This window comes from Eriocheir sinensis, chromosome 62, assembly GCF_024679095.1.
Source record: "Eriocheir sinensis breed Jianghai 21 chromosome 62, ASM2467909v1, whole genome shotgun sequence".
NCBI lineage: Eukaryota > Metazoa > Arthropoda > Malacostraca > Decapoda > Varunidae > Eriocheir > Eriocheir sinensis.
In genome coordinates this window covers 5,734,431-5,750,280 of record NC_066570.1, presented here as the reverse complement: position 1 = coordinate 5,750,280, position 15,850 = coordinate 5,734,431, and the positions used below count along the sequence as shown (strand labels likewise).

The 15,850-nt window shown below is 48.7% G+C and overlaps 1 long non-coding RNA gene across 1 annotated transcript; it reads right to left on the bottom strand.

The window, feature by feature from the left end:
* Positions 1 to 7,591: 7,591 nt before the first annotated feature.
* LOC126986663 (uncharacterized) lies at positions 7,592 to 15,509 on the bottom strand. Its single transcript, XR_007739862.1, has 2 exons — positions 15,160 to 15,509; positions 7,592 to 9,960 (listed from the first exon to the last, which is right to left on the bottom strand). It is a non-coding gene; the product is annotated as an uncharacterized LOC126986663 (long non-coding RNA).
* Between the last annotated feature and the right edge of the window lie 341 nt (positions 15,510 to 15,850).

The window sequence follows — 15,850 nt, the reverse complement described above, 5'->3', positions numbered from 1 at the left end:
GGAAGGGACAACACACTTCGAGGACACCTTTGTCACGTGGGACTGCAGGTGTTCCTGGACTACGACGCGGCGTTCAACAAGTTCTCTCTCTCTCTCTCTCTCTCTCTCTCTCTCTCTCTCTCTCTCTCTCCCCACCCACATACACACATTATTTTTTTCTTCTTTCCTCTTGCCCCCCCCCCCCCTCCACCGTCTCCTTAACCGAGGCCTCCAGGTTTCCTCCTTAACTGTTCCCTCCCCTCCCTCTCCCCCTCCCTCCCCTTGGTATATAAGCCCCTCACGGCCCCGCCAACTCTATCCACACCACGACACACACCGCGACGGACACAGACGCAGGGAGAGGCAAGAGGAGATAGCGAGCAACAGGCACCATGCGGACACACATCGTTCTTCTCGTTGTACCTCTTCTGGTCCTCAGCCTCTGCCTCTCCTGTCACTCCTTGGCTTACCCTTTGTCAATAATTCCCCGTCCGTGCCGTGGGAAATGCAATATTCAGATCGCGGGAGAGTGCCTAAGGAAGGTGTACTGTAACTCTAACCAACCCGTCAGGGGCCGTCGTGACGTCGGCGGGAAGGGGCGAGGATAGATGATGTAAGGGACAACACATTCCCGGGACACCTTGGCCACGTGCGACTGTAGGTGTTCCTGAACTAAGACGCGGCGTTCAACAGGCTTGGAAAGGACGAGGGTTTGTGAAAGGAATGTACTGACACGAGGGGGACTGTGGCTTCAGACCGTGTATTTGTGATGCGTGCGAGAAATATGGTCTCCTGTGCAGGTGTGTGGGAACAAGATACTAGCCTGCAGGTGTGGTGAAAGGTGAAGAGGTGCCGTGAAAGAGGAGGAAGACGAGGACACGGACGAAGAGACGATGATGACGTTGAGTGAAGAGAGAACGAGAACGAGAACAAAGAGAATGACAGGAGGAAGGAGGAGGAGGAGGAGGAAAGTGGCAGCAAGAATGTAGGCGGTGGGTAAGTGGTAGCGTGCTGGGCCCACATTCACCGCATGATGGACGACACGAGTTCGAATTCCCACGCTACCACTTGGGATTTTTCAGTCACCGCCGAGTGGCTTAAAACTACCCACATGCTGTCCTGAAGACCACCCATCAACCTGGACTCTAGAGGAAACCGTCCAAGTGATTCAGGAACGAGTTCCGTGGGGCAGCATGAGCAAAGAGAAGATGGCGCCACTATAAAAACTTGCCTGCGCCATGACGGGCTGGGGCCGAATACCATCCAGGCCCCTCAGGCAAGCCTACCGGCGCAATAGGCGTAGATGAAAAAAAAATAATAATAAGGAAGAAGGCGACAAGAAAGTAAGAGGAAAAATAAGGAGAGGGAGGAAAGGAACAGCAAGAACGAGTACAAAGGCCACAGAAGAGGGTGACAGGAAGAGTGAAGACGAGGAGGAAACTAACATCAAGGACGAGGACGAGGAGAACGAGCAGGACGACGAGGACTGTAAGACGAGGGGAATATACGTGTGTACAACTGACCAACGACGAGGAGAGGAAAACAAACTGATAAATGCACAGGAACCTTCACTTAATATAAATGTCAAAACAAATGAACGTTAAACACACACACACACACACACACACACACACACACACACACACACACACAGGTAAATGTTATGTATACTTATGGGTGTATGTGTAGCCTACGCATGTATGGGTCAGCGGTAAATACATATAATTATGCATTAACCTTTGTGTGTGTTCCTCTTCCTGCTTAATGTTAGGCATACGTACACGTGTCCACCGGTAAATGTTATGTATACTTTGGGTTAAAACATGTATTGGTGAAATATATAAACACGTCTGCTGCAGCCTTTGAGTGTGTGTGCCTCGTCCTGCTTCCTGAGCGTGAGGGAAAGACCTGCTTCATCTTATCGTGAGACATACCTTGTTTGTTTGGTATTTCCCTTTCTCTCTCTCTCTCTCTCTCTCTCTCTCTCTCTCTCTCACACACACACACACACACACACACACACACACACACACACACACACACACACACACGCACGCACGCACGCACGCACATCGCTTTGGTATATAAGCCCCTCACGGCCTCGTCAACACACACATTGCGCACACACACACACACACACACACACACACACACACATCGCTTTGGTATATAAGCCCCTCACGGCCTCGTCAACACACACATTCCACACCACAACACACACCGCGACGGACACAGACGCAGGGAGAGGCAAGGGAAGGACATAGCGAGCAACAGGCACCATGCGGACACACATCGTTCTTCTCGTTGTACCGCTTCTGGTCCTCAGCCTCTGCCTCTCCTGCCACTCCTTGCCGCACCCTGTCTTTGGAGTTTTATCAATAATCCGCCCTCCCTGCCGAGGCTGCTTCGTTCAAGACGGGAATAGCTGCCGACAGAAGACGGTCTGTGACCCTAACCTAGGCTTAAGGGGGCGCTGATGGGGCGGCGGGAGGCTGCGAGGATATGGAACGACACATTGCCAGGACACCTTAGTCGCGAGCGAATGCAGGTGTTCCGGGACTTTAGACGCGGCGTTCAACAAGCCTGGAAAGGACGAGTGCTTAATGCTGCCCAGCTTGTGTAAGGAGTGTACTAACACGAGGGGAACTGTGGCTTTAAAGACCGTGGGCGATGCGTGGTGCGAGATATACGGTTTCCTGTGCAGGTGTGTGGGGACAAGACACTAGGCTGCAGGTGTGGTGAAAAGTGAAGATGTTACTGAGTAAAGAAGGTGAAGAAGTGTCTGAAGATGTCAGGAATATGAAATCAGATTAGGCTTTTGGTTTGTATGGCCTGACTCCTGGCTTGTTCAAAATGTCACCTGTACCTTGGCTGGTATTACTTACTGCGCTATTCTTTTTTTTTTTTTTTTTTTTTTACGTCGCGGCCTATTGCGCCGGTAGGCTTGTTCCCGGTGGATCCTGATGGTCGGTCCAAGGCTTCTTTCCGGTGGGTCCTGATGGTCGGCCCAGCCCGTTCTGGCGCAGGCGAGCGTTTATAGTGGCGCTTATCTGCATTGGGCTCATGCCCTCCCGAGCTCATCTTGATCGTAGTAATCTAGAGTCCAGGTTGATAGTGGTGGTCTGACAGCATGTGGTAGTTTGGTTACACTTTATGGCGGCTGAAAATCCCCAGCTTCTGGTCGGCACCGGTCCGGGGATGACTCGTCCTCCTGACGTGCGCGGGCCATAATAGAACAATGTGTTTGCTTCCGGTTGTTATCCAGAGTCATCGTCCCAAGAAAAACTGTTCACAATATTCAAGAAAGGTTACAGAATGAATGCAGAAACTACATGGGCATAAGTGTGATCAGTAGTATTGCAAAACTCCATGACATGATTTTATGTTCTAGACTAGATATAAAATGTGGTTTAAGCCTTACAGAGAGCAAGCAGGTGCCCAGGCAAAGCGGGGCTGTATGGAACACACAGTGTGCCTGAGATTATTGTGTGATATGGCGAAACAGCAAAAAATTGAAATTATTTGTGATGTTTGTTCCCAGGCAGGTGTTGTTTCGCGTGTTACGTCAACCTGGGTGTGGTGATGCTGCCGGCCTCTGCTGCCATGTACTCCGCTACAGAGAGCATTATTGGCTCAGTAGTCATCACTGTCACATTAGGGGTGCGCCAAGGCTCGCCAGGGTCTTGCCTATTTTTTATTCTATATCTCAATGACTTAATTAAGATTGTGACGTAGATGGCTTCTTCTCATTGGTGCATATTTTAGTACTTAGGGCGACACTGTACCTTTAGCAATAACAAGAGGCCGCATGATGCAGAAAATTTAGATCCTTCAAAAATATTGTAAAGAATACGGCATGATTATTAATGAGATTAAGACCAATTTTTTTTTTGTAATAAATGGTGAGGCGGGTGACGGGAGGCACTGCGGGTGGGCGATCAAAGTGTCGAGGCTGTGACAAGTAAGTGTGTCTGGGATCGCCGGTCACCGCATGCGGCTCCCCGTCGTCCCTTGTCACAGCCCAGGCCATGTCAAAGATTCCTCACGTACTCAAGTTTGTCTCCTTTATTAGGAAAAATAATGACTGACATTCTTTTTGTTGTGATGAAACGTGTGTTTGACGCGGAGTGATGACTGACCAACGACGAGGAGAGGAAAACAAACTGACAAATGACAGGAACCTTCACTTAACATAAATGTCAAAACAAATGAACGTTTAAACACACACACACACACACACACACACACACACACACACACACACACACACACACACACACACACACACACACACACAGGTAAATGTTATGTATACTTATGGGTGTATGTGTAGCCCACGCATGTATGGGTAAGCGGTAAATATATACACTTATGCATTAACCTTTGTGTGTGTTCCTCTTCCTGCTTAATGTTAGGCATACGTAAACGTGTCCACCGGTAAATGTTATGTATACTTTGGGTTAAAACATGTATTGGTGAAATATATAAACACGTCTGCTGCAGCCTTTGAGTGTGTGTGCCTCGTCCTGCTTCCTGGGCGTGAGGGAAAGACGGACATTTTTTTTTCGTCAGGGAATTCCCTCAACATTCTCTCTCTCTCTCTCTCTCTCTCTCTCTCTCTCTCTCTCTCTCTCTCTCTCTCTCTCTCTCTCTCTCTCTCTCTCTCTCTCTCTCTCTCTCTCTCTCTCTCTCTCTCTCTCTCTCTCTCTCTCTTTTCTACAGGTGTGTTGGAAGGAGACAACAAACTTCAGGTGTGTAGAAGACAGCAAAAAAGAGGGCCACCATTTATTTCCTACTTTCCCTTCCACCCTCACCCGTTTCCTCTACCCACACCCCAAGTTCCCTTCTTAACTATTACTTTCTCTTCCTCTCCTCCTCTCTCTCCCCTTGGTATATAAGCCCCTCGCGGACCCGGCAACACAATCCACACCACGACACACACCGCGATGGACACAGACGCAGGGAGAGACAAGAGAAGGACATAGCGAGCAACAGGCACCACGCGGACACACATCGTTCTTCTCGTTGTACCTCTTCTGGTCCTCAGCCTCTCCTGCCACTCCTCGGCGTACCCTGTCAGGGGAGGCTTTGCACTACCCCTCCCTCCCTGCCATGACTGCTTCGTTCAATACCGGAATAGCTGCCTAAAGAAGTCTTACTGTGACCCTGAGTCCCTGACCAACTCATGCAAAGGTCAGTGATGAGTGATGATAGGATGGTGATGTAAGGACAAGCACAACACAACACTAGTGGCAATGCTTTAAGATAGACGACCTCAAGACAGAGGTTGTCTTTAGCATGGAGACAATTCCCCCGCCCCTTTTGTCATATGTATCTTGATGTTTAAATAAAAAAAAGGGACAACACATTCCTAGAAGACCTTAGCCACGAGCGACTGAAGGACTTTGTGTATGTGTATCCTTATGTTTTAGTTTTGTATACATGGTCATGGTAGGTCTACGTGTCTATACATTTTTTTTTTTCTACAACAAAGGAGGCAGCTCAAGGGCACACAAAAAAGAATACAATAATAAAAAAAGCCCACTACTCGCTGCTCCCAAAAAAGAATCAAAAGAGGTGGCCGAAAGAAAGGTCAATTTCGGGAGGAGAGGTGTCCTGACACCCTCCATTTGAAAGAGTTCTAGTCGTAGGCAGGAGGAAATACAGATGAAGGAAGATTGTTCCAGAGTTTACCAGCGTGAGGGATGAAAGAGTGATGATGCTGGTTAACTCTTGCATAAGGGGTTTGGACAGTGTAGGGATGAGCATGAGTAGAAAGTCGTGTGCGGCGGGGCCGCGGGAGGGGGGGAGGCATGCAGTTAGCAAGTTCAGAAGAGCAGTCAGCGTGGAAATATCGATAGAAGATAGAAAGAGAGGCAACATCGCGGCGGAATTTAAGAGGTAGAAGACTATCAGGATGAGGAGGAGAGCTGATGAGACGAAGAGCCTTAGACTCCACTCTGTCCAAGAGAGCTGTGTGAGTGGAGCCCCCCCACACGTGAGATGCATACTCCATACGAGGGCGGACAAGGCCCCTGTATATGGATAGCAACTGCGTGGGGGAGAAGAGCTGGCGGAGACGATACAGAACGCTCAACCTCGAGGTGAAAGCAGCACAAGTTGGCGCAGACGTGCCAATACTTTCTCCTCCACGTCGTTGGTGTCACTCTCCTGTTATTTTCGTGGTCGTTCTCCTTTCCCTCGTCCCTGCTGTCGCCTCCCTTCACTTTGTCGTCCTCTTCGTCGTTTTCGTTCCCGTTCTCCTCGTCCGTTCCTCGGCGTCGTCCTCGTCCTCTTCTTCCTCCAGGTTGTCTGTGGTCCCCATTGCTCTTCTCTTCCTCGTCCACACGCCTGCATCGGCTCTTTGTAGCTTTCTTCAACGCACCTAAAGTTTGCTGTCTTGTTTCCACACACCTGCAGAGTCTCATGTGTCTACACACCTACATTGTAATCACACTTCACGTACACACGTCGACTACTCTGTTATTGCTCTTAACATCTTCGAAGTTAATCCTTGTTCCCACACGCTAAGACTGCCGCTTCCTCAAGCTTGTTTGTTTAGCGCTGCCCTTCCTCTGTTCCTCGTCCTCAAAGCGATAGAAAAGCCTCGTCTGGTCTCTAACACGCCTGCAGACGCCCGTGGAGTAGGTTTTCCCAAGGGCGTGGTGTACCTTGCATCCTAACCCCTTCTGATGACCTGACTCGGATATCCATGTCCATCAGGGGCATAACAATATATTGGTCTGCAAATGCCACCAACTTCAACAAAGGGTAGCTTAGTTGTGGAGTAATAACATTGCGTTAAGAGTAGACACAGGACAGGTCGAAGCAGAGGATCAAAAGAGGTAAGAAGAGGACGAAGGTGAGTGTCCGTATGAGATTCGTTTCTCCATCGTCTGCGCCGCGGCCGTGTGTCAGTCCCGGAGCGTGTCGCGGCGTGTGCTGTGTTGCCTCGGTGCGTGAAGCGCTTATATGCCAAAGGAAAGGGAGGGAGCGAGAAAAAGAGAGAGGGGTGGTGAGAATGCATGAAGGAAGGAGCGCGGGGAAGGAAGGAGAACAAGCGAGAAAATTTTGACGATTTTTGAGTGTGTGTGTGTGTGTGAGAGAGAGAGAGAGAGAGAGAGAGAGAGAGAGAGAGAGAGAGAGACTGGTGTGGCTCTCCCAACAGCAGTAACAAGCCGTAGATTGTTTTATAATATAGTATTTTTGTTTGTTTGTTTGTTTGTAAGAAATATGTAAACTTCCATAGAAAGCCCTAGTTGATGTGACTAGGGCTTTGGCATTAAAAAGTGTCGAGCCGTTTAAAAAAAAAAAAGAGAGAAAGTTAAGAAGAATTCATAGACGAAAAAAAATGTCCGTCTTTCCCTCACGCCCAGGAAGCAGGACGAGGCACACACACACAAAGGCTGCAGCAGACGTGTTTATATATTTCACCAATACATGTTTTAACCCAAAGTATACATAACATTTACCGGTGGACACGTTTACGTATGCCTAACATTAAGCAGGAAGAGGAACACACACAAAGGTTAATGCATAAGTGTATATATTTACCGCTGACCCATACATGCGTAGGCTACACATACACCCATAAGTATACATAACATTTACCTGTGTGTGTGTGTGTGTGTGTGTGTGTGTGTGTGTGTGTGTGTGTGTGTGTGTGTGTGTGTGTGTGTGTGTGTGTGTGTGTGTGTGTGTGTGTGTGTGTGTGTGTGTGTGTGTGTGTGTGTGTTTAAACGTTCATTTGTTTAGACATATATATTAAGTGAAGGTTCCTGTCATTTATCGGTTTGCTTTCGTCTCCTCGTCGTTGGTCAGTTGTACACACGTATATTCCCCTCGTCTTACAGTCCTCGTCGTCCTGCTCGTTCTCCTCGTCCTCGTCCTTGATGTTAGTTTCCTCCTCGTCTTCACTCTTCCTGTCACCCTCTTCTGTCGCCTTCGTACTCGTTCTTGCTGTTCCTTTCCTCCCTCTCCTTATTTTTCCTCTTACTTTCTTGTCGCCTTCTTCCTTATTCCTGCTGCCACTTTCCTCCTTCTCCTCCTTCCTCCTGTCTTCTCCTTGTTCTCGTTCTCGACGTCATCATCGTTTCTTTGTCCGTGTCCTCGTCCTCCTCCTCTTTCACGGCACCTCTTCACCTTTTACCACACCTGCAGCCTGGTAACTTGTTCCCACACACCTGCACAGGAGACCATATTTTTTGCACGCATAACAAATACACGGTTATAGTGTTAAGCTTTGAAGCCACAGTCCCCCTCGTGTCTGTACATTCCTTTCACAAGCTGGGCTGCGTCAAGCACTCGTCCTCTCCAAGCTTGTTGAACGCCGCGTCTTAGTCCAGGAACACCTGCAGTCGCACGTGACAAAGGTGTACCGGGAATGTGTTGTCCCTTACATCATCTATCCTCGCCCCTTCCAGCCGACATCACGACGGCCCCTGACCGGTTGGTTAGGGTTACAGTAGAAATCCTTCCTGCACTCATACCCGACCTGAAAGTAGCATTTTGGGCATTCACGGGGAGCTATTGCATAATCTTCCGCGACAGGGTGCGCCAAGGAGTGACAGGAGAGGCAGAGGCTGAGGACCAGAAGAGGTACAACGAGAAGAACGATGTGTGTCCGCATGGTGCCTGTTGCTCGCTATCTCCTCTTGGCTCTCCCTGCGCCTGTGTCCGTCGCGGTGTGTGTCGTGGTGTGGATTGTGTTGACGGGGCCGTGAGGGGCTTATATATCAAGGGGAGGGAGGGGGAGAGGGAGGGGAGGGAACAGTTAAGGAGGAAACTTGGGCGCCTCGGTTAAGGAGACGGTGAGAGAGAGAGAGAAAAGTTTAGGGAATTCCCAGACGAAAAAAATGATGTCTGTCTTTCCCTCACGCTCAGGAAGCAGGACGAGGCACACACACTCAAAGGCTGCAGCAGACGTGTTTATATATTTCACCAATACATGTTTTAACCCAAAGTATACATAACATTTACCGGTGGACACGTTTACGTATGCCTAACATTAAGCAGGAAGAGGAACACACACAAAGGTTAATGCATAAGTGTATATATTTACCGCTGACCCATACATGCGTAGGCTACACATACACCCATAAGTATACATAACATTTACCTGTGTGTGTGTGTGTGTGTGTGTGTGTGTGTGTGTGTGTGTGTGTGTGTGTGTGTGTGTGTGTGTGTGTGTGTTTAACGTTCATTTGTTTTGACATTTATATTAAGTGAAGGTTCCTGTCATTTGTCATTTTGTTTTCCTCTCCTCGTCGTTGGTCAGTTGTACACACGTATATTCCCCTCGTCTTACAGTCCTCGTCGTCCTGCTCGTTCTCCTCGTCCTCGTCCTTGATGTTAGTTTCCTCCTCGTCTTCACTCTTCCTGTCACCCTCTTCTGTCGCCTTCGTACTCGTTCTTGCTGTTCCTTTCCTCCCTCTCCTTATTTTTCCTCTTACTTTCTCGTCGCCTTCTTCCTTATTCTTGTTGCCACTTTCCTCCTCCTCCTCCTTCCTCCTGTCATTCTCCTTGTTCTCGTTCTCGACGTCATCATCGTTTCTTTGTCCGTGTCCTCGTCCTCCTCCTCTTTCACGGCAGCTCTTCACCTTTCACCACACCTGCAAGCTAGTAACTTGTTCCCACACACCTGCACAGGAGACCATATTTCTCGCACGCATCACAAATACACGGTTTGAAGCCACAGTCCCCCTCGTGTCAGTACATTCCTTTCACAAGCTGGGCTGCGTCAAGCACTCGTCCTCTCCAAGCTTGTTGAACGCCGCGTCGTAGTCCAGGAACACCTGCAGTCCCACGTGACAAAGGTGTCCCGGGGATGTGTTGTCCCTTACATCATCTATCCTCGCCCCTTCCCGCCGACAATACCACCGCCCCTCCAGGGTTGGTTAGGGTCACAGTACACCTTCCTTATGCACTTATACCCGTACTTAAAGTAGCAGCCTCGGCAGGGACGGGGAGCTATTGCATAACCTTCCGCGACAGGGTGCGGCAAGGAGTGGCAGGAGAGGCAGAGGCTGAGGACCAGAAGAGGTACAACGAGAAGAACGATGTGTGTCCGCATGGTGCCTGTTGCTCGCTATCTCCTCTTGCCTCTCCCTGCGTCTGTGTCCGTCGCGGTGTGTGTCGTGGTGTGGATTGTGTTAACGGGGCCGTGAGGGGCTTATATACCAAGGGGAGGGAGGGGGAGAAAATAGAAGAAAAAAAAAAAGGAGGTAACTTGGGGACCTCGGTTAAGGAAACGGGGGGAGGGGGCAGGAGGGAGAAAAAAAATAATGTGTGTATTTACCTAGTTTTTTTTTTTGTTTTTTTTGTTTTTTTGTGTGTGTTGTGGAAGTCTTTCAAGTTGTTATCGTCGTCGTTGAAGCTGTATCTCTTATTGTTGTTGTTCTTTTTATCAACACTTGTTGCTATTGGTGTGTAAAACTGTGTAAACTTGCATATTTTTACACATTAAAGGCCTCCCCCTCCCATTTTCCTTTTTCTCCTCCTCCTCCTCCTCCTCCTCCTCGAGAATGGTAAATTTGAAGGTTTTCCCACGTCGCCCACAGTTTCTCCACAAGGCCACGCCCCCCTGGCCCTCGCCTGGGCGCGCGTCAAGTTGCTGCCGCTGCTTCACTTCAGGAAAAAAACTCGCATCTTCGTCTCGTGGAATTTCCAGCCACGATGCGTGAGTGAGGGAACCACGCAGCAATCTGATGATGAGACACATTTTTACGATAATGTTTTTGCTCGTGAAAGTACATGCACGAATAAAGAAGATAGAGACTATGACTATGGGCGGGGATAGCGACAAATTGAGGGATATAATCATTACCAGGCAAGTAGTTCAGGATGAGATAGATAAGCTTAAGAAGAACAAGTCGCCAGGTCTTGACGGGATATTTCCGAGGGTATTAAAGGAATTAGGTGATGTACTCAGTGACCCATTAACCGACATCTTTAAGATGTCGGTAAATACTGGCTATGTGCCGAGCCTATGGAAAGTAGCTAATGTGACGCCGATTTTTAAAAAGGGGGACAGGTCAGTTGCTTCAAACTATCGCCCAATTAGCTTAACATCGGTTATAGGCAAGATGCTGGAGTCCATAATAGCCAGGAACATTCGGGAGCATTTAGAGAAACATAGCTTAATTCACGACTCGCAGCATGGGTTCACAAAAGGTAGGTCATGCCTCACCAATCTCTTGTCCTTCTACAATAAAGTATTTGAGGCGGTTGACAGAGATGAAAATTATGATGTAATCTATCTTGATTTTAGTAAAGCGTTTGACAAAGTTCCTCACCAACGACTGTTGCTTAAATTACAGGCTCACGGAGTAGAGGGTAAAGTTTTGAACTGGGTCAAGGCGTGGCTTAGCAATAGGAAGCAAAGAGTGCAAATCAATGGTAAAAGATCTGACTGGGGATGTGTTACGAGTGGGGTCCCACAAGGTTCGGTATTAGGTCCACTTTTGTTTATTATTTGTATCAATGACTTAGATACAGGAATTAGTAGTGATGTTAGTAAATTTGCAGATAATACCAAGATCGGTAGAGTAATTGAGTCGGATCGGGACGCTAGTATTCTCCAAGGTGAACTCAACAGATTGTATGACTGGGCGGATAAATGGCAGATGGAGTTCAATGTAGGGAAGTGCAGTATTCTGAGTGTAGGTAGGAACAACCCCTCACATAACTATTGCTTAAATGACACTCTCATAAGCAGGTCTGGGTGCGAGAGGGATTTAGGGGTCTTAGTGAGCTCTGATCTCCGTCCAAGGGCACAATGCATTGAAGCTAGAAATCGAGCTTATAGGGTACTGGGATTTATTTCAAGGAGCGTAAGCAACAGAAGCCCCGAAGTCTTCCTCAAACTATATTCAGCATTAGTTAGACCTCATCTTGTCTATGCGGTTCAGTTCTGGTCACCTTACTATAGAATGGATATCAAAATGTTAGAATCGGTGCAGAGGAGGATGACTAAGATGATTCAGGGGTTGAGAAACTTGCCATACGAGGAAAGACTCAAACAGTTAAACTTGCATTCTCTAGAAAGGCGAAGGGTGCGTGGAGACATGATCGAGGTTTATAAATGGATGAATGGCTTTAATAAGGGAGACATTCATAAGGTTTTGTTGGTAAGAGAACCTGGTAGGACACGAAGTAATGGGTTTAAACTGGATAAATTCAGATTCAACAGGGACATAGGCAAAAATTGGTTTACTAACAGGGTGGTGGATGAGTGGAATAGGCTTAGCAGTCATGTGGTGAGTGCCAATACAATTGTCACATTCAAAAATAGACTAGATAAATTCATGGACAGCGATATTAGGTGGGGTTAGATACACGGGAGCTTAGGGTCAAAGGAGCTGCCTCGTACAGGCCTACCGGCCTCTTGTAGACTCCTGCGTTCTTATGTTCTATGTTCTTAAAATGATATCATCGGCATCGAGCACACTATTCCTCTGTGCCCGCCAGTGTTTCCGTGAAGCGTCACACGGTGCGGCAGTCTGCCAAGGCGGCTGTGGAAGGTTTCAAGACATCGTTGCTTTACAAGGATAATTCCGTTGTGTGCCATCACGCACATCAATACACGCGTCTTCCTGCTCCCCAGTCAAGTTCTAATAAGAACAAGCCTGAGCCGGCGGCCTCTGGCTGTGGCGAGGAGTGTGGGAATAACAGACAAACAGGACTCGTGCCACGAAGGACGTGACAGGTTACTGGGTCGTGGCGCGAGAATCTAAATGGAACTGGAAATAACAGATGAAAATGAAAAACAAGACACGACTCGACCTGAGACGATGTCAGTCTTGACCTTACTCTCGAGAAGCAGGACGAGGAACACACACGTATATTCCCCTCGTCTTACAGTCCTCGTCGTCCTGCTCGTTCTCCTCGTCTTCGTCCTTGATGTTAGTTTCCTCCTCGTCTTCACTCTTCCTGTCACCCTCTTCTGTCGCCTTCGTACTCGTTCTTGCTGTTCCTTTCCTCCCTCTCCTTATTTTTCCTCTTACTTTCTTGTCGCCTTCTTCCTTATTCCTGCTGCCACTTTCCTCCTCCTCCTCCTTCCTCCTGTCATTCTCCTTGTTCTCGTTCTCGTTCTCTCTTCACTCAACGTCATCATCGTCTCCTCGTCCGTGTCCTCGTCGTCCTCCTCTTTCACGGCAGCTCTTCACCTTTCACCACACCTGCAGGCTAGTATCTTGTTCCCACACACCTGCACAGGAGACCATATTTCTCGCACGCATCACAAATACACGGTTTGAAGCCACAGTCCCCCTCGTGTCAGTACATTCCTTTCACAAGCTGGGCTGCGTCAAGCACTCGTCCTCTCCAAGCTTGTTGAACGCCGCGTCGTAGTCCAGGAACACCTGCAGTCCCACGTGACAAAGGTGTCCCGGGAATGTGTTGTCCCTTACATCATCTATCCTCGCCACTTTACGCCGACAACATCACGACGGCCCCTGACGGGTTGGTTAGGGTTACAGTAGAAATCCTTCCTGCACTCATACCCGACCTGAAAGTGGCATTTTGGGCATTGACGGGGAATTATTGCATACCCTCCCCCGACAGGGTGCGGCAAGGAGAGACAGGAGAGGCAGAGGCTGAGGACCAGAAGAGGTACAACGAGAAGAACGATGTGTGTCCGCATGGTGCCTGTTGCTCGCTATCTCCTCTTGCCTCTCCCTGCGCCTGTGTCCGTCGCGGTGTGTGTCGTGGTGTGGATTGTGTTGACGGGGCCGTGAGGGGCTTATATACCAAGGGGAGGGAGGGGGAGAGGGAGGGGAGGGAACAGTTAAGGAGGGAACTTTGGGGCCTCGGTTAAGGAGACGGTGGGAGGGTGGGTGGGGGGGGGGGGCAAGAGGGAAGAAGAAAAAAATAATTGTGTGTGTGTGTGTGTGTGTGTGTGTGTGTGTGTGTGTGTGTGTGTGTGTGTGTGTGTCTGGAGAGAGAGAGAGAGAGAGAGAGAGAGAGAGAGAGAGAGAGAGAGAGAGAGAGAGAGAGAGAGAGAGAGAGAAAGGGAAATACCAAACAAACAAGGTATGTCTCACGATAAGATGAAGCAGGTCTTTCCCTCACGCCAGGAAGCAGGACGAGGCACACACACTCAAAGGCTGCAGCAGACGTGTTTATATATTTCACCAATACATGTTTTAACCCAAAGTATACATAACATTTACCGGTGGACACGTTTACGTATGCCTAACATTAAGCAGGAAGAGGAACACACACAAAGGTTAATGCATAATTGTATATATTTACCGCTAACCATACATGCGTAGGCTACATATACACCCATAAGTATACATAACATTTACCTGTCCACATGTATGCGCAAATCCACGAGTATATTTGTCAGTGTGTGTGTGTGTGTGTGTGTGTGTGTGTGTGTGTGTGTGTGTTTAAACGTTCATTTGTTTTGACATTTATATTAAGTGAAGGTTCCTGATCATTTGTCATTTTGTTTTCCTCTCCTCGTCGTTGGTCAGTTGTACACACGTATATTCCCCTCGTCTTACAGTCCTCGTCGTCCTGCTCGTTCTCCTCGTCCTCGTCCTTGATGTTAGTTTCCTCCTCGTCTTCACTCTTCCTGTCACCCTCTTCTGTCGCCTTCGTACTCGTTCTTGCTGTTCCTTTCCTCCCTCTCCTTATTTTTCCTCTTACTTTCTCGTCGCCTTCTTCCTTATTCTTGTTGCCACTTTCCTCCTCCTCCTTCCTCCTGTCTTCTCCTTGTTCTCGTTCTCGACGTCATCATCGTTTCTTTGTCCGTGTCCTCGTCCTCCTCCTCTTTCACGGCAGCTCTTCACCTTTCACCACACCTGCAAGCTAGTAACTTGTTCCCACACACCTGCACAGGAGACCATATTTCTCGCACGCATCACAAATACACGGTTTGAAGCCACAGTCCCCCTCGTGTCAGTACATTCCTTTCACAAGCTGGGCTGCGTCAAGCACTCGTCCTCTCCAAGCTTGTTGAACGCCGCGTCGTAGTCCAGGAACACCTGCAGTCCCACGTGACAAAGGTGTCCCGGGGATGTGTTGTCCCTTACATCATCTATCCTCGCCCCTTCCCGCCGACAATATCCCCGCCCCTCCAGGGTTGGTTAGGGTCACAGTACACCTTCCTTATGCACTTATACCCGTACTTAAAGTAGCAGCCTCGGCAGGGACGGGGAGCTATTGCATAACCTTCCGCGACAGGGTGCGGCAAGGAGTGACAGGAGAGGCAGAGGCTGAGGACCAGAAGAGCTACAACGAGAAGAACGATGTGTGTCCGCATGGTGCCTGTTGCTCGCTATCTCCTCTTGCCTCTCCCTGCGTCTGTGTCCGTCGCGGTGTGTGTCGTGGTGTGGATTGTGTTGACGGGGCCGTGAGGGGCTTATATACCAAGGGGAGGGAGGGGGAGAAAATAGAAAAAAAAAAAAGGAGGTAACTTGGGGACCTCGGTTAAGGAGACGGGGGGAGGGGGCAGGAGGGAGAAAAAAAATAATGTGTGTATTTACCTAGTTGTGTTTTTTTTTTTGTGTGTGTGTGTGTGTGTTGTGGAAGTCTTTCAAGTTGTTATCGTCGTCGTTGAAGCTGTATCTCTTATTGTTGTTGTTCTTTTTATCAACACTTGTTGCTGTTGTTGTGTAAAACTGTGAAAACTTGCATATTTTTACACATTAAAGGCCTCCCCCTCCCATTTTCCTTTTTCTCCTCCTCCTCCTCCTCCTCCTCCTCCTCCTCTTCGAGAATGGTAAATTTGAAGGTTTTCCCACGTCGCCCACAGTTTCTCCACAAGGCCACGCCCCCTGGCCCTCGCCTGGGCACGCGTCAAGCTGCTGCCGCTGCTTCACTTCAGGAAAAAAACTCGCATCTTCGTCTCATGGAATTTCCA